The sequence below is a fragment of the Megalobrama amblycephala genome, linkage group LG21 (assembly GCF_018812025.1).
Source record: "Megalobrama amblycephala isolate DHTTF-2021 linkage group LG21, ASM1881202v1, whole genome shotgun sequence".
In the NCBI taxonomy this organism is placed as follows: Eukaryota; Metazoa; Chordata; class Actinopteri; order Cypriniformes; family Xenocyprididae; genus Megalobrama; species Megalobrama amblycephala.
The window spans coordinates 10,128,793-10,152,779 of record NC_063064.1 but is presented as its reverse complement, the minus strand read 5'-3'; the positions used below and the strand labels follow the sequence as shown (position 1 = coordinate 10,152,779).

At 34.3% G+C, this 23,987-nt stretch overlaps 3 long non-coding RNA genes across 3 annotated transcripts; 2 read left to right on the top strand and 1 right to left on the bottom strand.

Annotated features, from left to right (window-relative positions):
* The first annotated feature begins 877 nt into the window (after positions 1-877).
* On the top strand, positions 878-2,448 carry LOC125257161. Its single transcript, XR_007182255.1, has 2 exons — positions 878-1,971; positions 2,170-2,448. It is a non-coding gene; the product is annotated as an uncharacterized LOC125257161 (long non-coding RNA).
* A 12,321-nt stretch (positions 2,449-14,769) lies between these two features.
* On the top strand, positions 14,770-16,501 carry LOC125257185. Its single transcript, XR_007182261.1, has 3 exons — positions 14,770-15,000; positions 15,503-15,575; positions 16,203-16,501. It is a non-coding gene; the product is annotated as an uncharacterized LOC125257185 (long non-coding RNA).
* Positions 16,502-21,472: 4,971 nt separating this feature from the next.
* LOC125257028 lies at positions 21,473-22,282 on the bottom strand. The gene is made up of 2 exons (XR_007182234.1): positions 22,048-22,282; positions 21,473-21,545 (listed from the first exon to the last, which is right to left on the bottom strand). It is a non-coding gene; the product is annotated as an uncharacterized LOC125257028 (long non-coding RNA).
* Between the last annotated feature and the right edge of the window lie 1,705 nt (positions 22,283-23,987).

The window sequence follows — 23,987 nt, the reverse complement described above, 5'->3', positions numbered from 1 at the left end:
ATATATATATATATATATATATCAGGAATCTAAATTCCTCTTAGCGGTATATGAAGAAGCCATCAACAAAGGATCCTTACCTACATCACTTAGACAGAGTGTCATCACCTTGATCCCTAAACCTCAAAAAGATATTATTACTAGAAAATTGGCAACCTATCTCATTATTAAATAATGATTATAAAATAATGGCAGCAGTTTTTTGCAAAACGTATGAAAAATGCCTTAAATGAGATAATTGATGAAGCTCAATGTGGATTTATGAAAGGACGTCATATATCCTCTAATATTTGTTTAGTTATTGATTTAGTACAATATAGCAATTTACTAAATAGAGACCGTTTAATACTTTTTCTAGATTTTAGAAAAGCTTTTGATACAGTAAGCCATAAGTTTATATTTGATTCCCTAAAAACTCTTTGGTTTTGGACAATATTTCAAGTGTAAAAACTATGTACTATGGTAGTAATAGCTCTATTAAACTTGCTAATGGAACATCTCCCAGATTTGAAATAAACCAAGGCATCCGTCAGGGATGTCAATTTCTGCATTTCTTTTTTAGTTGTAGCTCAAGTGTTAAGTAATATGAAACCAACACCCATTTAAAGGTCCCGTTTTTCGTGTTTTTTTAAGCTTTGATTGTGTTTATAGTGTGCAATATAACATGTGCACTGTAATGAATTGCTGTAAAAATTACAGCAATATTTTACAGCCGCTGGCTGTATTTTGATAATACAGCATATTGCTGTAAACTGCAATGCATTCCGGGGGCGTGGCGGTTTAAATCAAATTTACAGAATATTGCTGTAAATTTCAAATATACAGAGGCATTGTGGGATCTTCAACGGTCGAGATTCGTGTAGCAGCAAGAGGATTGACTTACAACTGTGGTAAGTGACTTATTATTTCATTTTCCCCCTCAGTCTTTGGTAACTATATGTATGTATCTACATTCGCGATTCATATTGGTAACGTTAACCCCGGATTGACGCATCCTCCGTCCGCGGGGCGCGAAGCAGACTTGCGCGGGGTTCTTCCTCATCGCGGTCGCGGTAAGATCTCACACATTCCCCGGCGCTATAGGATATAATTCGGCTATGGGCCAAAATTTAATAATTACAAACAGTTGGAATTCACGGGAACTTCGTGTTCATCAGCACACTTGGTTGTGATTATTTTATGGCGGAAATCACATTTGTACAGGCAGACAGTCATCTGTTAACACGGGCCGAAACGAAAAAGCCTCGCAAGTCGCAACGCGATCAGGCCGCTCACGGAGGATGTGTCACGCAAAATGGTGCTGCTTCATGCTGTTAACATAACCAATGTGATGCATTTGTGGACATTTGCTAACTTAAGGTAATGCAAACACTTTAACATCTCTGTTTGATAAGGTTTGCCTTGTACTATAGTTAATTTATTACCATACCAAAACGAAATCTTTTTTAACTTGAAATGAAATGTGCTATTTACAATATGTGTGTTTGTTGACACTTGAACAAACTGATCATCGTGTACCTGCCTTTTAGATATTCATTTTATATCCATTGAGGCCTTTAACACTGTGTTTCTCAACTAGATTAGACATTTATTTTTTAGGTTGAATGTTTTAGATGTCTCTCTGTTTGATGCTGGCAAACAAATTAGTTAAATAAGGTGTTTTGATTAGTGGGACATCTAAAACTTTCTGGGAGGTAGGTCTTCAGGACTGGAGTTGTGATAGCTACTGCTCTACCACTTGGTACAATTTCCAAAACATGATTACATGCCTCAAAAGCTAAAACCAATCTGAAATGTCTGTTTCCTGACCCTTTATGCACTTCGTAGGTATTTATCCGGAGAGAGGAACAAAGACGAAAGGAAAAGTGCCATCTAACAAGCCAGACAGTTCAGAAGAAACGGGTTGCGGTCAACCTACATGTTGCCACTCTTCAGTGCAAAGTGATAGATTTTCAGTGGAATTTCTGAAATGTAAGAAATACACACACACCAAGATCGATTTTTCCTTTTATTATACACTGTTATTATTCTATATCTGTATCTGACTGTATCTATCGTCCCTCTATCTGTCACTGACTGTATCTGTCATCCCTCTATCAGTCTCTGAAAGTATTATTATGTTTAATATATCTAATGTATTGTCCTCTTTGTTCCTTTCAATATTTCTAGCCTCTCTTTGAATCCTGGGATGGAACATCATCTGGAGCATTTTTGATCACAAGTTTGTTGGACTTGTTGTTTGGCCATGTTGGTCTGTTCATAAAGTGATGAAAGTGATCTGGTTTTTAAGAAATGTTTTTATATGACCATGTTGCTCAAGTTATAGTTATAACGCAGTTTGCATATTTCTTTGTGTGAAGGGCCATGATGGCCAATAAGTAATTTAAAAATGTTTTCATGACAATTTTATGTCCATTTAAAAAATAAAATGATTTTCTAAATAAAAAATAAATTCGAAATACACTTTTTATGGCATTTTTCATGTAAATTTGAAAGTTACATATTACATTTTGACCTCAAAATTATTACTATTATTTTTTTGTGAATTAAGTTATACATTACACAACACTTCATGCAGTTCAAATTTGTTTAAAGCTTATGCAGTTAATAGTTTAAATTTATAATTCAGCTGCCAGTCATTAAGTGAGCAATAGGGAAAATATTGTATACTGCATTTTACATATTCTTTAAATGTAGCAAATACACACATTCAAGTAGTTTAATGTGAAAAATACAGCTTTTTAATAAATGTGTGTATTTGCTATTTAAAGAAGTATGTTAAAGGGATAGTTCACCCAAAAATGAAAATGTGATGTTTATCTGCTTACCCCCAGCGCATCCAAGATGTAGATGTCTTTGTTTCTTCAGTAGAACACAAATGATGATTTTTGATGATGACTCGATTAGTGAGGTCTGATCGCGCTCTGACAACGACAGTGATGTTTAGCACTCATTGAAGTATGTACGTGAGACATCACTGTCGTTGTCGGAGCGCGATCAGACCTCACGAATCGAGTGCTGAACACAGTTGGACATAGTGGTGTATTAGAGGTAAAAAATGATATAAATACTGTTCGGTTTCTCACACAAACCGATCGTTTCGTGTCTTAAGACATCAATGTGTCGTCACGAGCCGCAGGGTTTCGTTTGGATTTGTCTGTCGTGTTTTATTTACTTTTATAGTCCAAGTTCCCGCTGACTTGCATTGTACCACTGACAGACGGCAGCGTTTGGAGTTAAAAATCATCATTTGTGTTCTACTGAAGAAACAAAGACATCTACATCTTGGATGCGCTGGGGGTAAGCAGATAAACATCACATTTTCATTTTTGGGTGAACTATCCCTTTAAATGCAGTATACAATATATTTTTTGTAAAAATGCAGTATACAAAATATATAAATTACTGTAAATTTTACAGTAAAATACTGGCAGCAGGGTTGCCAGCCAGTTACTGTAACTTTTACAGTAGTGTTTCTGTAATTTAATTTACAGAATTTTACTGTATTCTCGTTTACAGTAAAATTCTGTACATTAAATTACAATAAACTACTGTAAAAATTACAGTAACTGGCTGGCAACCCTGCTGCCAGTATTTTACTGTAAAATTACAGTAATAAACAGTGTGTTCATGTTTCGCGTGTAAAAAAACACAGTATTTTTCACATAATTTACTTATCTTAGACCGCTCCACCAAAAACGGGCTGATGACTTCCTTGTATAGTCCCTCCTTCAGAAATACGTAACGAGTTCTGATTGTGCCAGCGGTTCTGTGTTGTGATTCGACAGCAGTTTGCGCATCTTGCCGGAAAGGTCACGCCTCTTACCATAACGTGGAGATGCACGCGCTCAGTGTTATTGTAAAAATGTCTTTAATTTTACCCTATCAATATGAGCCGGAATCAGACCCGGTGATTGGACTGCGGGATGAAAATAACAGCGTTTCGACGACATGGCGACAAACACACTCTACAAACGCAACTCTTGTGTATTCCTGTGGGCGGAGGTTAGTCAAAAAACTGTTTTAGTGACGTCATTAAAGAAGGAAGTAGAGGGATGTAGTCCAAACTGGCCGTTCGATGTAGGCGACTTCTGTTAAATATCTCACTTGGCATTGAACTTTGAGCTTTAAAATTTTACAGATTTTATTTATACTCTAACAACAACATTACACACTAACTAAAGTTTGAAACATGGGATCACGAAGAACGGGACCTTTAAAGGAATTGAAATTCATGAAAGGCAAATTAAAATATCGCAACTTGCTGATGACACAACAATTTTTCTTGGGGATAGTACTGAGGTACCTTTGGCTCTGAATATAATTAATAGCTTTTCAAAATTCTCTGGTTTTGTTTTTAAATTTGTCTAAATGTGAGATCTTACAACTCAAAAACAACAACCTATCCAATGTGTGTAATATTCCTGTTAAAAGTATAGTAACCTATTTGGGAATTAAAATTTCTAAAAATACTGATGTAATGGGCAACTCTAACTTTATGCATGCAAAAGAAATATAACTCATGGTTAACAAGAGATCTTTCTATTCAAGGGAGAGTTTTATTGAGTAAAGCAGAAGGTCTCTCGAGAGCAGCATACCTTTTTTCTTCTCTTAGTGCTCCAAAGGATATATGCTCACAAATGGATAAATTACTCTTTAAATTCATCTGGAGAAACAAACCTCATAAAATTAAAAACAACTTCCTTGTTAATAAATTGTCTAATGGTGGGTTAAATGTACTAAATTTTACTACTTTCAACCAAATTCTAAAAAAATTAATGGGCTTAAAAACTTTGTAAAAAATCAAACAAGTATTTTCAATATAGTCCCATATTTTTTATGTGAAAAACTTGGGGGTTTAAATTTTTTGTTGCAATGTCCTTATATAACTGGTAAACTTCCTGTTGCTTTGGCAAATTATCATAAACAAGCATTACTCTTTTGGTCACTTTTGTACAAACACAATTTTTTCTCCTAGCAGATGTTTTATATGGAACAATGGTAATATCATTCATAATAAGAAGTAATTGTACATGGATAATTGGGTTCAACACAACATTTTAATTGTTAACCAGCTCATTGACAAAAATGAGCAATTATATACATACCCTAACTTTATTTCAAAATATGTTTTTTTTTTTTTTTTGTGAATGAAAAAGAATACAAGGCTATACCCAATGGCATAATAATGTTAACCAAATTCTCAGACGTAGATGTTAGTAATACAACCTTACAAAATCCTCAACTTTTTGTAAATGGTCTCTCCTTTTTTGATAAACATTTTAATAACAATTTTATAAGAAATTCTTTTAATGTTGGATCCATTCCTTCATGTCAATCAAAATGGCTTAAACCTCATTGTATATCTTGGCACAGCATTTGGACTTTACCATATAAATATATCATTTCTAATAAAGTAAAAGAAATCATTTACAAAATTATTCATAGATGTTATCCTGTAAATGCAGCAATTAGTAGATATATCCATACTGTCTGTGATAAATGTACTTTTTGTAACACATCATCTGAGGATATTGAACATTTATTTCTTTATTGCCCTTTTTCTATTTCTTTTTGGACTGACTTTAAAATAGACATAACAAAAAAAATTAAATAGAACTCTTAATTTAGAACCCATGACATTTTACTTTGTTTTCAAAACCCATATTTTTCTCAAAAACAAAATTATGTTATTAATCTTTTAATTATTTTGGCAAAGTTTTATATTCATAAGACAAAAATAACTCAAAAGAACCCTCATATATTACATTTTATAACACCGATGTCACAATATATTTGAAACTCTTTCAAACATGAGATCACAAAACAAAAAGCTTATAAAAACAATACAAATTCTGAAGCTTTTCAAGTTCATGTAACTGCCCTAATAATATGTAGTACTTTGTATCCTTTTTTTTTTTTCTCTCTTTTTTTGTATACATTTTCTTTTTGTATTTTAGTTATTGTTGGTACTCTTTGTTTTATATGCTCTGATATGTATTACAATGTCTTATATTTGTCTTGTAAAATAAAATAAAAAATAAATAAATAAAAAAAGTTTGTTTCTGATATAAAGAAGCGATATCGCCATCTAAGGGCATTGAAGGTACTATATCTTGTGCGTTTAGCCTTTACTCACCCAAAACTTGTCAACAAGGATACTTTACATAAATCCGAGTGCATTAGCAGGTAGTTTCTGATCGCAGGAGTTTGATTTATTAGATGAGGAATTGACTGCAGCCGGTGATGAGGCTCAAACCAGCACATACAGTACACTTTACCTATTTAATTTTACTTAACATTGTTTTATTTATCCGCTATATCAGGGGTCATCAACTATATTTGTCCAAGGGCCAGAATTTTTCTCTGCAGACACTGTAAGGGCCAGATACTCGTAAATATAAAATAAAATTCGAATTGTATCCTAATATGTTATTATTTGATATACTAATTCTAATTCCAAATTTATGTTATTTTTTACATATTACCTGTACTGCAGCAAGCCACCAGGGGGCGATAGCGATATTTTAGGCTTCATATTTGTGAGGCTGTCAAGCTGTCCATCACTGTCACGCAATTGTGCGCAAATCCCAGGCAAGGAAAATTTTGACATTTGTGAAAAAATGAGCACGTGAAACAATAAAAGATGTTCAATGAGAGAACGCGTTTATTGTCATTCTTGACTGAAGGCAGGCTATGGCACAAGCTACTTTTCAGAAGGCTTTTTGTTTCGTTAGATTTAAAAATAAAAAACGGTTCTCATTCCCCCTTGAATAAGGCCGGCGACACACTGGCTGCGTGAGCGTCTCAGCTGCGTGGCGTGTCCGTTTTTATTTCGGCTCCCATATTTAACAGGTTGGAGTTTGCACACTGAGACACGCGTCTCAGGCGCGCTCGAGCCACACAGAAAACGCGTGCATTTTAGTAATAGAACCGACGCGAGTTCCAGCAACGGGAGTGTTCTCTGGCTAGAGCGCAGAACAGCGGAGTTTATGCATGTCTAAGCTTGTGTTTTGTTGCTTTGACATTGTGGAAAATAGAATAATAGAAACAAAATGTATTAGCATTTTTACTCGTTATTATCAATCTAAATTAATCTCGTTTTTAATTTAACTTAATTTCGTTTTTCTTTATTTAAATTTCTGTGTCAATTTGTTAGTCAGAAAAATATTAGACTACCTTAAAAGTATTGCTTAATTTAACAGACCTGTGTGTGTGCGTTTTATATCACTAGTGCAGTGTCCGTTCTCGGAGCATAAGTTTATTAATTCTGAATGTGTCGCTTCTCGCGTGTCCATCTATATTGCACCAAATGCGACACTGCACTCCCTTGTGAAGTCGATTGGATGAACGGTTCTCGAAATAATAAAAATGCAAACGGACATACAGACACAGATTCCTGCCTTTATTAGAGAGAAAAATATGTTCAGCCCCTCTCTCCGAAGCTTCGAATAGTCGATGCTCATCAAAAAATGGTATTCGGACCAGCCTAAACTTTTCCTCTTACAAGGCTATTCCTGAATTCAGTATTATTCTGGGGGCGGAATGGAAATCCCTGGCGGGCCGGATTTGGCCCGCGGGCCGCCAGTTGACGTTGCATGCGCTATATTGACAAGACCGTTTTGACAGATATTGGTTTACTTATGGCCACTTGAGCTCAACTGAGACTTGAGAGTTTGTAGATGTTTAAAGGTTGTTGTGTCGAACTTGATTTAGTGCAATATTGAGATGTTCAGTTTTATTTTGATTTTAGAAAATAAACTTCATTTCTCATCTTACAAATCAATTGTTTCTTATTCACTGGCATGTCTGTCAGGACTAGTGCATCTCTGAGCTTACATTCAGCATGAGTAAAATACTTCAGTACTGTTAAAAACAGATACTTTAAGACTTTTACTCAAGTCGTATTGGAATTGGTGATTTGTAACTTGTAATGGAGTCATTTTCACTGTAAGGTATCAGTACTTTTACTCAAGCATGGTTTTCAGGTACTCTTTACACCTCTGACTATGAAGCTTTGAGAGAATGCAGTCAAGAATACTAAGTATCAATATTATTCAAACATTGTTTCCTAGTGTTTCCTGTCTTGCCCTACACATGCTGAAAATACTGAGGGTCTTTTCACAATATTATGTATGGTAGATGGTGAAAGACTCAAATTCTTGGACTCTGAACTGTGATTTTTTAATTGTTTGACAATTCTGTCATGAAATTTGGCACAAGGTGGTGAGCCATGACCCATCTTTGCTTGATAAGGCTGGATATTCCTTTTACACACACATCACCTGCTACCAATTCACCTTGAGTACTGTTTCAAAACAGTTTATGTTGGATATTCTATAGTCACTTTCATTTTGTCCTGTCACAACTTTTTTTGGAGTGTCGCAACCATCAAAAAATGTTTATATTTTGCATACAATTAAGTAAAAACATCAGAAACAGATTGAACAAATAAAAGACTATTTATCTTGTTGCATGTCCTTACATTTCTGACAAAAAAATAAAAGTTGCAAATCTACAAATATACTTTTAATATTTTGTCACATTAGCACGTTCAAAACAAGATACAGTTCCAAAATCCTCTGCTACTGTACGACTAAGAGATGATGAAGCAAATGAGCCTAAATTAACTTATATGTTGAGAACACTGATAAAATTCATCATTTGTACCATGAAAAGTTGAATAACATGCATTTTGAGTTTTGTTCAGAATCTGTATCGCTTCTGTTAAAAGAAAATGAAGTGAATACCATGTAAAAGTATTGTCTTTGTATTCTTGTTTCCCACCAAGAGGGCTGCCCAGCTACCAAACTAACAATCAGCAGGTGGATTTTGGAAGCAATTTCTGGTCTTGAGGCGTGCTGTCTGCCCTCGCCTCTGCCAGTAAGCCCATTCCACCCAAAGTATGGCAACAAGACCTTTGTTGTAAGGTTTTATAGACTGGACCTGCTTGGCTATGCTGGGGTTAGTTCACTTTCAAATAAAAATTTCCTGACAATTTACTCACCCCCATGTCATCCAAGATGTTTGTGTCTTCCTTTCTTCAGTCGAAAAGAAATGAAGGTTTTTGATGAAAACATTCCAGGATTATTCTCTTTACAGTGGACTTCAATGGCCTCCAAATGGTTGAAGGTCAAAATTACAGTTTCAGTGGAGCGTTAAAGGGCTTTAAACGATACCAGACGAGGAATAAGAGTCTTATCTAGAGAAACCATCACTCATTTTCTACAAAAATACAACTGTATATGATTTATAAACACAAATGATCGCCTTGCACATGCTTCCACTTTCAGTATTCTTCAGAAAGCTTACATTGTGTGTCCTACGCCTTCCCTATTCTACTAAACGAAACTGGTGCCGCGTTAAATAGATGTAACTTCCGTAAGTAGAATATATTTTGTCAGATCAACACCTTCAAAAATTAAAGCCAAATGCATGTTCTAAAACGCTCTGGTACTGTACAATTAAGAGAGGAGGATGCAAATGATCCAGAATGAACCTGTGTGTCCAGAATATCCTTATCAAATTATATTGCTATTGTAATTGGACTTGCAGCCATTTAGTTTTTCTTATCAGTCTGTGGTTTGTGATCATATAAAGGTATGTGAATACCACGTTAATGTTATAACTTTGTATTGTTCTTTATCAATGCAAACAGTAGTAATTTAACAGTAGTTCAGTTATTATATACTCTTACGATACAGTATATCTGAGGCTTAATGTGTGCCACTACACTGTCCAGTTCACTGCCAGATAAGAGAAGAGGACACAGATGAACACAAACTTTTGCATTTCCAGTCTTTAATCCCCTTCACACTTCTGATATTTGAGTTAAGAGGTCAAACATGTCAGGGAAAAAACATCCTACATTCATTTATAGGTGTAAATGTGGGAATTTAACATTCAGTCCAGATAATGTGAGTCTTAGATGAGGACAGGGCTGTGTGATTGGCTAGATTACTTTTTGCATCTGTCATGGATTTAAAAACTTATTTAATATCTTGTCATTGTTTATTATCCTGTGTATGGTTCTTTAGTGGTTGTATTTGTTCAACTTTAAGAAAGTATTGTTTAAAAAAAACTTCTGAAATTGTATTTTGTATTTTTTAACATGTTCTTCTGACTACAAAATAACATTTCCATAGGCTTGAGGAGTGACTTATTGCCATTTCAAATAACATTCCAACATCATGTATTCAAAAGGGTTTAAGAAGTGCAAACATTTATATTTTGGATCAACACAATAGTGAATTTGATCTAACTAATCACTAACCACTAATCATTAGTGAATTTGATATATATATATATAGGGCGTGATTTGTAGGGGGGATGGGGGGATTTCCCCCCTTCTGGTCTATGTATCCCTGCCTCTGCTGAATTATTTTTATCCCCGGTGGGGATAAAAAAATATCCCCCCCTGGGTGATGCTACTCCAAAAACCACCATATAAAATACCAAAAATAAAAATCTTTTTTTAAAACATTGCCAAGTAAAACGCTGCGTTTATATAGAACTGTCTCTTTACAACCACAACAAACGGGACACTTCTCAGATGCGCATTTCGACTTCGCCTCAGCCACAGGTGCAAGTCAAACGAGCGCGGAAAAGGTGCAGGTGACGAAGAGGGAGCTTCAGTTGAACAACAGTGAACTATGGTCAGATGAGATGTTGTCAGGCTATGTCGGTAAAAATCGTGGCACGCACTCAAGAATTGCATGCGCAAATGCGCCGGCGCACGCTGCATAATTACTTTATTATAGCTTAAATAAAGCGCAAAACAAACTACGAGCATGCACCGTCGTTGATCTGTTGTAAGTTAAGTCATGAAATTACAAAACATGCGATTAAAGCTGTCTCAAAACTGTGCATGCATTTATTTGTTGACATGGTTTTAAAGCGATTGCTATTCAATTTGATTGTTGGCCTTAAAACGTCTTAAAAATGCACATATGTACTTGCCTGGAAAATCCAGCCTCACCACTGTACCAGCGGATGAGTCTGGTCGGCCATTGAATCTATTCGATTTCTAGGGCGGAGCAAATCCGAGCAAACAGGAAGCGGAGTAAACCAATCAGAGAAGGGCGGATATGACGTTAGCAAAGCGACAAGAGAGTCAACAGCGAAAAGTAAATAATTAATGTGTTTTTGGTCATTTAAAACTGAATTCACGGCTGAATAGAACAAACTCTCGGGTCTCCCGTGCGCAGTCTTTGTTGATATTGAAGGGACTTTCGCCGCACTAGAGTGACGCTGTTTGCGTCACTGAAATAAACAACGGAGGGCGGACTGACCAGACTGATATATCTTGTAGAAGATACATCAGTCTGGCCTTGCCAGACTGATGTATGTACACCAAGGAAATCTACATTTTCTCGGGGGGCATGCCCCCGTACCCCCCTAGTAAACTACATTTTCTGACCTCGGTAATTATGAAACCCTGCGTACGGCCCAGCTTATATTCTATCTAATGAAATCTGAGGTAAACATGCATTTCTACAAATGTGCGCACTTTTGGACTAAAAGTTTGTATGTGTATGCACTGTGATCAAAATATAAATGGGACTAAATGTAAAGGTTTGTGTCTCATTATTCTATTAATAACTACTGATTGATTTTGCATTTCTATCAGAAATTTTTAATTATTAGTATCATTATAGATAGTGTTGCAAATGTCTAAGCTATCTAATACTTCAAATCTCAAGGTTAAATCAGAAGATTTTTTGTAAAAATGTTTCTGTAACAGCTGCCAAAAATAGTTTATAGCTCCACTGTGGTTTTTAACAAATTTTCAAATAAAAAAACAAAAACTTTTCAAAACACCTATATATATATAATCAAATTGTGCAGACATAATTTTTGGCCAGGCTGTCATTAAAAGAAATTATGCATTCAAAAAAAATGAATTGTTGGATTTACATAAAAAAGAACTGTCAAGTGGTTCCACGCAAATATACTGAGTAATCTGTACACATAACAATTTAGTTGTATGAACAAAAGAAATTTAAGTAAAGTTGACAAAATTTCTTTGAGTAAATACAAATCATTTGAATGTCACTGTTACATAATATTTATATGTGCAGTTTACTTAATAACGTTGTTTATTATGTAAGGTGAAGACATTTATTGAATTAATTTACCTTATTAAATGACCTATTTTCTCTACAAAATACACTCAAAAAATAGCTAATTGAACAAACTCAACTGAACTGAGAGCAGGACGTTCATCCTATAAACATGCCTATATGAGTGCTCACAGCCTAAACACAGGCAACACTCTTCTGCATAATGGTAACCTCCTAAAATTCAAAAACATTACAGAAACTACTATAAATATCCAACATAACTTAACATTAAACACTAACATAAACTAACAACATCTTTCTTAATGTACTCCCTTGCAAAGCATGCTGGGAACTATGGATCTCTACAGATGTCAACTTTAATTTGTGCATTTTCAGCAATGTTACGTTGACTAAAACACTTATTAAGTAAAGCTGACAATACTCATTTTTAGTAAAAACAACACAGTTAAATTACGTTCAAGTAGTTAGTGAGTTTTTTATGTAATGTGAACAAGGGTGGTTTGAGTGAAACTAACAACAGTGAAAGTTCATTTTTTTGAGTGGAACACACAAAAGCAGGAGAGAACCAATGAAACACTGGTTATGTTGTAGTCAGTGTATGCTTTTTCCTGTAAGCCTTTTGTTTTTCTATAGTAAAATGAAACATGTAGCTGTAGTTTGCCTTTTTTTGCCAAATAATTTCGTCAGATAAATACCTTAACCAAGTTTACAGTACCACTACTGTACCTGTTTAAGCAATAAGAACAATGACAGACTGTACTGCCTAAATTCATGTAATTATTTCTTATCACAGTGATGTCACAGATCATAACCAATATAAAAGAGCCATCCCAAGATCACAGTTGTTGTCTGGCTGTGAATGATCTCCGTCTCCTGAGCTCCTGAAGAAAATATCGACTAGAAATTGTCAGAAGACAACTGTATTCGCAGGTAATTTAATTGGAGGATATAGAAAAATGTCCATTTTGACACTTTCATCTTTTAACATCACAGGTTTAAATATGTATTCCACAGGATATTGCATTAGAGCAGAAAATACCAGTTCTACAAATGTAAAATTGCATTATGCTAGAACTTGTAGTGAACAGTTCTGTTAGTCGTATTCTAGTCACAGATTTTGTACTGTATTTGTGAGCCGCTGTTGTGTTTCTGGTTGTGTTTCATTATCTGTTCTTCATTAGTTCATTAGATCTGTGGGATTGACTAAATCAAGATGCTGCTGATCATTGAAGCTCTTCTTTTTTTAGCTGCTCTAGGACAGGTAAGCTTGTGTTCTGGTATGAATATTACAGACATTAATACTGATCATGTGATCATTATTATTCGTGTTGCTGCAGGATCACAGAGCTGCTGCTGCTGAAGACACAGAATATCCATTGGATATGGCACCGGACTCTGTTGATGACCGGTATTACGGCTGTGAAAAGAAAATGGCAGATCTGGTGGATAAAAAATATCTGAACATGGAAAAAAATAGCTCACCTAATTTTAAAGCTGCTTGAATAATAGCTGACAAAGAAACCAGTAAACTTAATCTTTTAAGAAAATTAACTAGACAACATGAAATTGCAATAAAGGTGTGTGCTGATGATAATGTACGTCGTGAATTCAGTCGTGACACTCGTACTGGCAGACAAAGCTACAAAGACAATACATACAAATGGTATTCGCTTCACTTTCTGTTAACAGAAGCGATACAGATTCTGAAGAAAAAAGAAAGTAAATGCTTTGATACTTTTCGTGGTACAAATGATAAATTTACTTATGAGAGTGGAGATGTTGGTTTTGGGTCATTCGCTTCAACCTCTCTTGATCGTGAAAGAGCTAAACGTTTTGGACGTGTGTCTTGTTTTGAAATCCACACTTGTGAAGGTGCTGAGGTGACAAAATATTCTAGGTATCCTGATGAGAAAGCAACCCTGTATCCCATGAAATACGTTCTGAGGAAACTATTTTGCAAATCGCAATTACGTTACATGCCAACATATAAGCAGTGCTATTACGTTGGTCCTTAACCTAATATAAGCAGTGCTATTACGTTTGTCCTGAACATAATACATCCAAAGCAGGTTTCTTTTCACACGTAGCAGCTAATGCTGTTCATTTTGTTTTAATTATTTACTCCCTTTTTTCTGATCGGGCTACAAAATATTATTTATGCCAGGGGGAGTCAAATGGCGGCACCCAGATAATTTTTATCTGGCCCTCCAACTGGTTTTTGATGTTTAAAACCGCTCGCAATCTGATATCAAAGTCCCCGCAAAGGTTTAGCGTTTTCAGCGGTGAGTTTAACGTTGTTGCAAAGATTTTTCTGATCTCGCCAGAATAATGTGAAACTGCTACGTTTTGGTTGCTATGAACAATATTTTATTTTCTGCATCAAAATAAGGTTTGATTACATTTTAAGCAAAAAATATATATTATTTATTTTCATAATATTCATTCAGTGAATGTACATAATCACTCGCTTGCGCGTTGTTGCAAAGATTTTTCTGATCTCGCCAGAATAATGTGAAACTGCTACGTTTTGGTTGCTATGAACAATATTTTGAGTTAGTTTCTGCATAAAAATAAGGTTTGATTACATTTTTAGCGAGAAATATATATTCTATTTTCATAATATTCATTCAGTGAATGTACATAATCACTCGCTTGCGCGTTGTTGCAAAGATTTATCTGATCTCGCCAGAATAATGTGAAACTGCTACGTTTTGGTTGCTATGAACAATATTTTGAGTTAGTTTCTGCATAAAAATAAGGTTTGATTACATTTTTAGCGAGAAATATATATTCTATTTTCATAATATTCACTCAGTGAATGTCAACCCGTTCTCACTCCTGACCGTTCTCACGCTGAAGAAGTCTCCTTCAGAACACATCGCGATATTTGGCATCAGTTCGCGTGTGCTGGATGTTGGTAAGTAGTCGTAAATACGCTGTTCTAATGTTTGATATAATGTCTTTTCTGTTTGCAGATATTAATCAGATTAACGTTAGCTCCCTCATGTTCAGTCACTGCATTATATCTGTCACCTCCGCTAAGGTTTTGCTTTTCATTGTTTTCTATATTAAATACTAAACTAGGGTGATTAAACACTGTCACGTGACGTGCAATATATTGCACAATATATATAACATATTCATATCAGGTTCAAAGTAGTACAAGTGTAGTTTCAAAATGGTATTTGTTGTAGAAGCACGGTAAAAAACAACACTTACCATGCTTTTTACCACAGTATTGGTAGTTTTAATTTGATTTTTGTTGTAAATACAGAGTAACCACAACACTTATCATGCTTTTAATGCCTAATAATGTTAAATCCAAAAACTGTAAGGTCAATAAGAACTTCTTTCCTATATATATTTATATATAAACCTATATATTATAAATAATGATATTTTCTTTTCTCTTGTTTTAGCTGAAAAGACAAAAAGGGCCTTTTGGAAATGGATGAAGGAGACAGAAAGCTGCAAAGGCAAATAATTGCAATGGTATGTATGTGTTGCTTTTAACCCTTTATCAAACATTTTATCAAGCATTTGTTAAATAGTCTCACAGTAAATTAAAATTAAAGTCAAATCCTGTACATATTTATCACCTTATTTGTAAATCAGTTGTGCCCCTTCTTGGACAGTTGGACGTCCCACACATAAAAGTTTATATTAATTCCATTGAATTCTTTAAAATGATTACAGATTGGGCCCAAAATGTTCCAATGATACATGATGTCTCTCCGCACCTCATAACTACCTCTGTTTGCAAGAGTGGAAATTATCATTTGACTTGTCACATGACATCAGATATTCAATTATTTTGTCATAATCAAAATAATTTAATATCTGATGTCTATTCAATATCTAATCAGTTACACTGCTGATAATGTCCTGCTTGCATGTGAAACATGTTATTTTTTTATTTATTCTTTTAAATATAAATATAGCTTGCTATTAAAGACATATGTTTAATCATGGAAATGCCCACATATCAGTGAACTTATTACATAAATGCATTTAACATTTAATTATGCAACACTCTTTACAGAAGGAAATCCTACAGTTATGTGTAAATTGACAACTTGAATGTGATGTAATAAATTTACCTTCCTTTCTGTCTTGCAGGATTACTTGCAGATTACTTAGTCCTTCTTTTTAGGATCTCTACAACATCAAACTCAACAGCTCTTTTAAGAGCTGACCCTCACAAGAGCTACTAGTGAGTCGCTGCAAACCTGCCGTGATCAGCCCTTTCCAGGTAAAGTTTCTAGATATTTAAATCAGTATTTACTCATCAAATGCTCTCCTGGATGGTATGGTAAATTAACTGATTTATAACTGTCTCAATTTGTATGTTTTAAGAACAAGAGTAATTGCACACAGAGTAAGTAGAGACTTTCTTGTTTTTCTGTGCAGAGAAGGAAGACCAGTCCTTATATCAAAAGCAAGCTCATCGAAGTTCCTTTGTTTAGGGTGAGGAAGGAACATGACCATCTCATGCCCAAAGAAGACAGAAGTCCATTGGTATGTCTTGTGTTGAGGCAATGCTGTAATATGTAGTACAGAATTTAATGTTGTTCTCTCAAAGGACTATTAAGTTCTTAAAAAGTTCTTGAAAACTGTTCCTTCTGTTTTTTTTTGTTTGTTTGTTTGTTTGTTTGTTTTTTTAGATAAAAGCAGACAGGGAAGCTTTGGAAGATAATGAGTTAATATAATATAATATAGTATAATAGGAATTAAATAGTAAATGTTCTTTAAATTATGTGTAATACCTAGTTTTTTTGGCTTGAAATAAGGCCTTATACTGCACAGACCTAAAACATTGTATTTGTGTTTTAAAACAGATAGCAAGTGAAGTCACTAACAGAAGATCCTAGAGGAACAACGACTGATGTGCAGCTACGGAGGAACACAAGAGGCAGAAATATGCATGGCCATGGCTTCTTCATGAGTACGGTAAGTCCTGTGCCTATTCTTAATTCTTGCCTTAAAGTTTTTATTGCAGTATTTTAACAATTTTACATTGTACAGGTTATCACTTGGTTTTTGACCAAATTATGCTCTTGAAACAAGAAACAGAAGAGTATGTTGTCCTGAAAGAAATCAAGGCTCAAAAGAGAGCATGCCTTTCTAAAAGATCTTTTAAAACAGGTTGCTGTTAATATGGGTAAAATGTTTTTGTTCAGTACTTAGCTTACAGTCTGTGCTGCATTTTTATTATAATATATATATTATGTACTGCTGTTTTGTAAAGTTAAATCAGGAACAGGCAACTCTAGCCCTTTTGCTGTCTCCTTTTTGAGGTGGAGAGTTTACCTCCAACCATAATTGAGCACACCTGAAAATTTTAACCAAAGTCTTCAGGTGTACTTATAGACAGTTATAGGCAGTTGGGTTTGAGGTTGGAGCTAAATCTGCAGGACCGTGGACGCTGAGGGCCAGAGTAGCCCACCACTGTTTAAATCATGCAGAACATAAGCTGACCTGGCTGTCCATTAAACTACTTAACTTGAATTGTGTGTTTTTTTGTTTTACTTTTAGACCAGGACTAAAGAACGCCTGACAATGGGATGTTAAGACTTCTTCCTCTGGTTGAGAAAAAGCTACAGCACATCAGTGATCACATCTTCTGGTCATCAGTTGTACTGTAGAGTACAACTGAACAAACTGTTTAGAAGAAGAAGAACATGAACATGATAGAGACGTGTACAGGGAAGAGCAAGAACCCAGTTCAGCTGTGATAATGAATCTTTATTTTAAACTCAATATCAAATCTGTTTTCTGGATCATAGTTGACTGGATGGGATTCTGTGGCGCTCATTTGTGCAATAGGAGTAAAGTCTGTGAATGGATTATTATGACGTTAACGTATTTTTGAAGACACGTTTTTATTTATCTTGAATCTCATTTGTCTTTATGCAAATTTCAACCTTATGCTGTATCCTCCAATAAAGTGTTGTGTAATAAATTATGGTGAACGTGGTGTTTGGTAGAGTAAATACAATTTAACTAAGCTGAGTTTATTTCATAATTTAAAAAAATGACATATAATTTCCATGATTGTTTTACTTATTAATACATAAATATATATTACATAAATATTTTCGATCTAATTCATGATATTTGGGACAACAATGCACCAAAAGTTGCATATACTTTCATGTTGTGACAAGGATGGCAGTTTCCAGATAAATAAAGGGAAGGAATGTGAATAAAGAGAGGCTGCAGTGGGTTATACTGATACAAACACTTCAAGCAGAGCTGAAGAAGATCGATGTTGATCATTCTGGTACATCTACTACTGCATTCAAAATGACAGCTGGACATTACTGATGTCAGGCATGTGAGGAGCAAGAAGAGGGGGTGATAATGACATTTTGGCACAGTTTCTTATTTTACTGAATAGTGCATTATCCTTGTGTAACAGTAATAGTGAAGTGTAAATATAAATGGTTTTTAGTTTACTGCCAACACTGGCAGCTGGATAATGGCAAGTTGTTGTGGGTTCATCCATTATATTTATTGGTGTTCATACAAAAAAAAAAAAAAAGCAAAGAAATAATCAACTACTATTCAATTAATCAATTATTATTATTATTATTATTATTGTATTACAACATTTTGTTATAATATTTCCATATTTCATCAGATGGTCTCACAATACCCATCAAAAACCTATACAAGCATGATGTTAGAATGGAAAATGAGGAAATGATAAAATACTGCAATATTTAAATGTGATTCAACAAAGTTTGTTATCCATGATGAGGAGTACACACCTGTGTAGATTTTAATGCCCTTCCACCCCCAAGGGGCCAGTACCGGCCCCTGGAAGAGCAAAATAAAATGCACATTTCAAATGGCTGTAACTCAAAGTCCGGTTAGCGTATCAAAGAGAAAATCAACAGGACAACTGCTTATGCTATGATTACTAAATAATGTTGGGCACAGTTTTCAGACATACATGGAAAGCTGGCATAAAGGTTTTTTAATAGTGATTACAGTAAAATATTAAATTTCAGCCTGTCCCTCATATATGTAATAAATGTTTGCACAATAAACATATTTAGATATCGAGTTGTCCATTAAAGATCTTATTATTTTAACATTTATCATTTCTTTACTAAACGTTTTAAACTACATTACCCATATGTCTCTGTCATTCTATCAATGAACGGGAAACATGGCGCTGTAGTTCATGAGAAGCTAGGGTTAGGGTTGGGATCTCGGTAAAGGAGTAATTTCTCACAACATGGAAACACTTTATAGTTAACTTATGTATGAGTAACGTAATATTCACACTAAAACAAACTTTGTAAGATAAAGCGCCGTTTTATATGGGTTGAAAGGTAGTCCAATCACAGCGAGTTCTGCGATAGAGTCACAGCCAATCACAACACAGCTGAACAGATGCGTCACGCTTACTTGTCCATTTATGGTAAATGACGACAGATCTCCTTCGGTTCCGGCTGACGAGAAAGATTCCTTAAATATATAATTAATCTAATTAAATATAATAAAAATCACATTTTACAACGAAAGACTCCTTTGTGTTTTAAACTGATGCATAAATATATTTGAAAGAGATATAATTGCATCTACTAAAGTGCTTCTAACATTTACAGTAGATATGTAGTATATTAAAGGTATACATTTAATCACTTATTTATACCATTCTTCACCATTTGAACTCTTGGAATTAAAATAAATATAAATAAAAGCATAATGAATGTACTCGATTTTGTAATCATATTCCAATATTTAGTGTCAAAGACAAATGTAGTCCCCAAACTACTGCACAACAGTATAAAAATCAGTTAATTGTGAGAAAAAAAATATATCCAGTTACAGAGGCAATCTATTATAGTGAAATATAACTACACAAATCGATATGATGAAGTATTATTTTTACAAACCAAGAGATGAGATACAATTCCATGTGAAAATATGTTTCTTTAAAGAATAGGGGGAAAAAAATAACATTTTACATTCTCAACTTTAATACAATACAATATTGTGTTTATTGTTCACTTTTACTGTAACTAAATGAAAGGCAAATTCAAATAGTTAATGCATTTTATAAATGTTAAATATTTTCAGCAATAAAATGCTTCTATAAAATACATTCATGGGTATGTTACATTTACATTATCCAGGTACTGATATAATGATACCATAGATGTAGTTAAGGTGGACATTTACCATAGCGACACTGTAATAAAAGGTTTAATGAAACAAAATGCAAGACATTTTCAAGTCCATCTAAATGAAGAGGTAACAAACTCACAGAATAATGTCCAGAATGTCAATGTGTCATTTCTGTAATACTCTATATCAGCACCAAACAGAATTAAATAAATATTGATTGTTCTCAGAGGGTTTTCCTGAACACTCTCACTAACTTCAATTGTTCGGACAAACACCTGCTATACACACATGCAGAAATACATATTTGACTATAGTCGCAGCATTACTAGAACTTTTACCAAAACTCCGGATGAGCACTGGTGCTTCTTTGATAAAGGCAAGAATATGGAAAAAGATAAATTACTATTTTCAATATTGGTTCTGCACGTTTCAAGGAGATCATAAGGAGGAGTCCACGTGAAGACTTTTAAAAACTGTGACAGAGTGAAGGGTGCACCTCCCCGGACACACCCTAAGCATGACCAAACAACAACACCCAAAGACAGATATGAAGTGGACACCACCAGGAGAATGCAGGGGAAGACATGGAAACGAAGGCCTGAAGAATGTCGGTGTCCCATGGGAAGATGTGGAGAACGTGGTCACAGATTGGATACGTTGGAGGACACTTGTTGCCCAATGTGCACAGCACTTGATGATGATGTTGTGAGTTCATACATAACCGTAGGATTTCCTTCCGTAAAGAGTGTTGCACAATTAAATGTTAAATGCATTTATGTAATAAGTTCACTGATGTGTGGGCATTTCCATGATTAAAAGTATAGCAAGCTATATTCATATTTTAAAAAATAAAAAATAAAAATAAATAAATAACATGTTTCACATGCAAGCAGGACATTATCAGCAGTGTAAATGATCATGACAAAATAATTGAATATCTGATGTCATGTGACAAGTCAAATGATAATTTCCACTCTTGCAAACAGAGGTAGTTATGAGGTGCGGAGAGACATCATGTATCATTGGAACATTTTGGGCCCAATCTGTAATCATTTTAAAGAATTCAATGGAATTAATATAAACTTTTATGTGTGGGACGTCCAACTGTCCAAGAAGGGGCACAACTGATTTACAAATAAGGTGATAAATATGTACAGGATTTGACTTTAATTTTAATTTACTGTGAGACTATTTAACAAATGCTTGATAAAATGTTTGATAAAGGGTTAAAAGCAACACATACATACCATTGCAATTATTTGCCTTTGCAGCTTTCTGTCTCCTTCATCCATTTCCAAAAGGCCCTTTTTGTCTTTTCAGCTAAAACAAGAGAAAAGAAAATATCATTATTTATAATATATAGGTTTATATATAAATATATATAGGAAAGAAGTTCTTATTGACCTTACAGTTTTTGGATTTAACATTATTAGGCATTAAAAGCATGATAAGTGTTGTGGTTACTCTGTATTTACAACAAAAATCAAATTAAAACTACCAATACTGTGGTAAAAAGCATGGTAAGTGTTGTTTTTTACCGTGCTTCTACAACAAATACCATTTTGAAACTACACTTGTACTACTTTGAACCTGATATGAATATGTTATATATATTGTGCAATATATTGCACGTCACGTGACAGTGTTTAATCACCCTAGTTTAGTATTTAATATAGAAAACAATGAAAAGCAAAACCTTAGCGGAGGTGACAGATATAATGCAGTGACTGAACATGAGGGAGCTAACGTTAATCTGATTAATATCTGCAAACAGAAAAGACATTATATCAAACATTAGAACAGCGTATTTACGACTACTTACCAACATCCAGCACACGCGAACTGATGCCAAATATCGCGATGTGTTCTGAAGGAGACTTCTTCAGCGTGAGAACGGTCAGGAGTGAGAACGGGTTGACATTCACTGAGTGAATATTATGAAAATAGAATATATATTTCTCGCTAAAAATGTAATCAAACCTTATTTTTATGCAGAAACTAACTCAAAATATTGTTCATAGCAACCAAAACGTAGCAGTTTCACATTATTCTGGCGAGATCAGATAAATCTTTGCAACAACGCGCAAGCGAGTGATTATGTACATTCACTGAATGAATATTATGAAAATAGAATATATATTTCTCGCTAAAAATGTAATCAAACCTTATTTTTATGCAGAAACTAACTCAAAATATTGTTCATAGCAACCAAAACGTAGCAGTTTCACATTATTCTGGCGAGATCAGAAAAATCTTTGCAACAACGTTAAACTCACCGCTGAAAACGCTAAACCTTTGCGGGGACTTTGATATCAGATTGCGAGCGGTTTTAAACATCAAAAACCAGTTGGAGGGCCAGATAAAAATTATCTGGGTGCCGCCATTTGACTCCCCCTGGCATAAATAATATTTTGTAGCCCGATCAGAAAAAAGGGAGTAAATAATTAAAACAAAATGAACAGCATTAGCTGCTACGTGTGAAAAGAAACCTGCTTTGGATGTATTATGTTCAGGACAAACGTAATAGCACTGCAATAAATTGGCTTTATTAGGTTAAGGACCAACGTAATAGCACTGCTTATATGTTGGCATGTAACGTAATTGCGATTTGCAAAATAGTTTCCTCAGAACGTATTTCATGGGATACAGGGTTGCGAGAAAGAGGTGCTGATTCCTCCTTATGAGAAGTTTAATGTCGCTGTCAAGACAAAAACAGATGAGCCAGATCTCTGGTGTGAGACTGTGTACATACTGAAAAGCACTGTGCTCATGAACTGTGCTCTATTCAATGCACATTAAATTTACGTGATATACTCATGTGCATCAGTTCAGGACAATATAAAAACATCTCTGGTGTGTCCAGCTCTGGGAAAATAAGTGATCTGAACTGTACAATAGCATCAAACAGTTGCTTTCTTTAATGTTGTGCTAATTTTAACATTATTTTCTAATGTGTTTATAGTTAACCTGTAGTTACTGCATGTTACTTTCTGTTATTGAGCCTTTATTGTCTTGTTTTACTGAAGCGCAGCATTTGTCTGATTATACGACTAAAGGTATACAATGTAAACTACTATGCTTTTTTAAAGATTCAGATTCAACTTCTGTCAACAAAATAAATCTTTCAAAGCATCTTTTTTTCTCTCATAATTCTTTTTGATATACAAAACTTTTATGATTTAAGTGATTTTTTTAAAATGTTAAAAAGAAGTGCTCTACCAACAGAAGAGGAGATACAACCAAAAAACCAAAATGCATATGAACTGAAAAAAGGTGCAACACTCACTCTTACAGCGCTACAGGAGAAAATGGAAAAGATAGAAGTTCAATGAAACAAAAATAGAAGCTCATTGAAACAAACTTAAATCAGTTTTCAATGACACAAACGTCAAAGAGGAGGTAGTTCAATGAAACAAGCTTTAAAATATAATATAATATATATATATATATATATATATATATATATATATGGAATATTCAATAAAATAAACTATAATACATTTCCTGATTCATACCTCTGGGAAACAATAGCCAAGTTTTCATCTAGTTTTTGAGCTGTTTTGTTAACAAAGACATACATGGAAAGCTGGCATAAAGGTTTTTTAATAGTGATTACAGTAAAATATTAAATTTCAGCCTGTCCCTCATATATGTAATAAATGTTTGCACAATAAACATATTTAGATATCGAGTTGTCCATTAAAGATCTTATTATTTTAACATTTATCATTTCTTTACTAAACGTTTTAAACTACATTACCC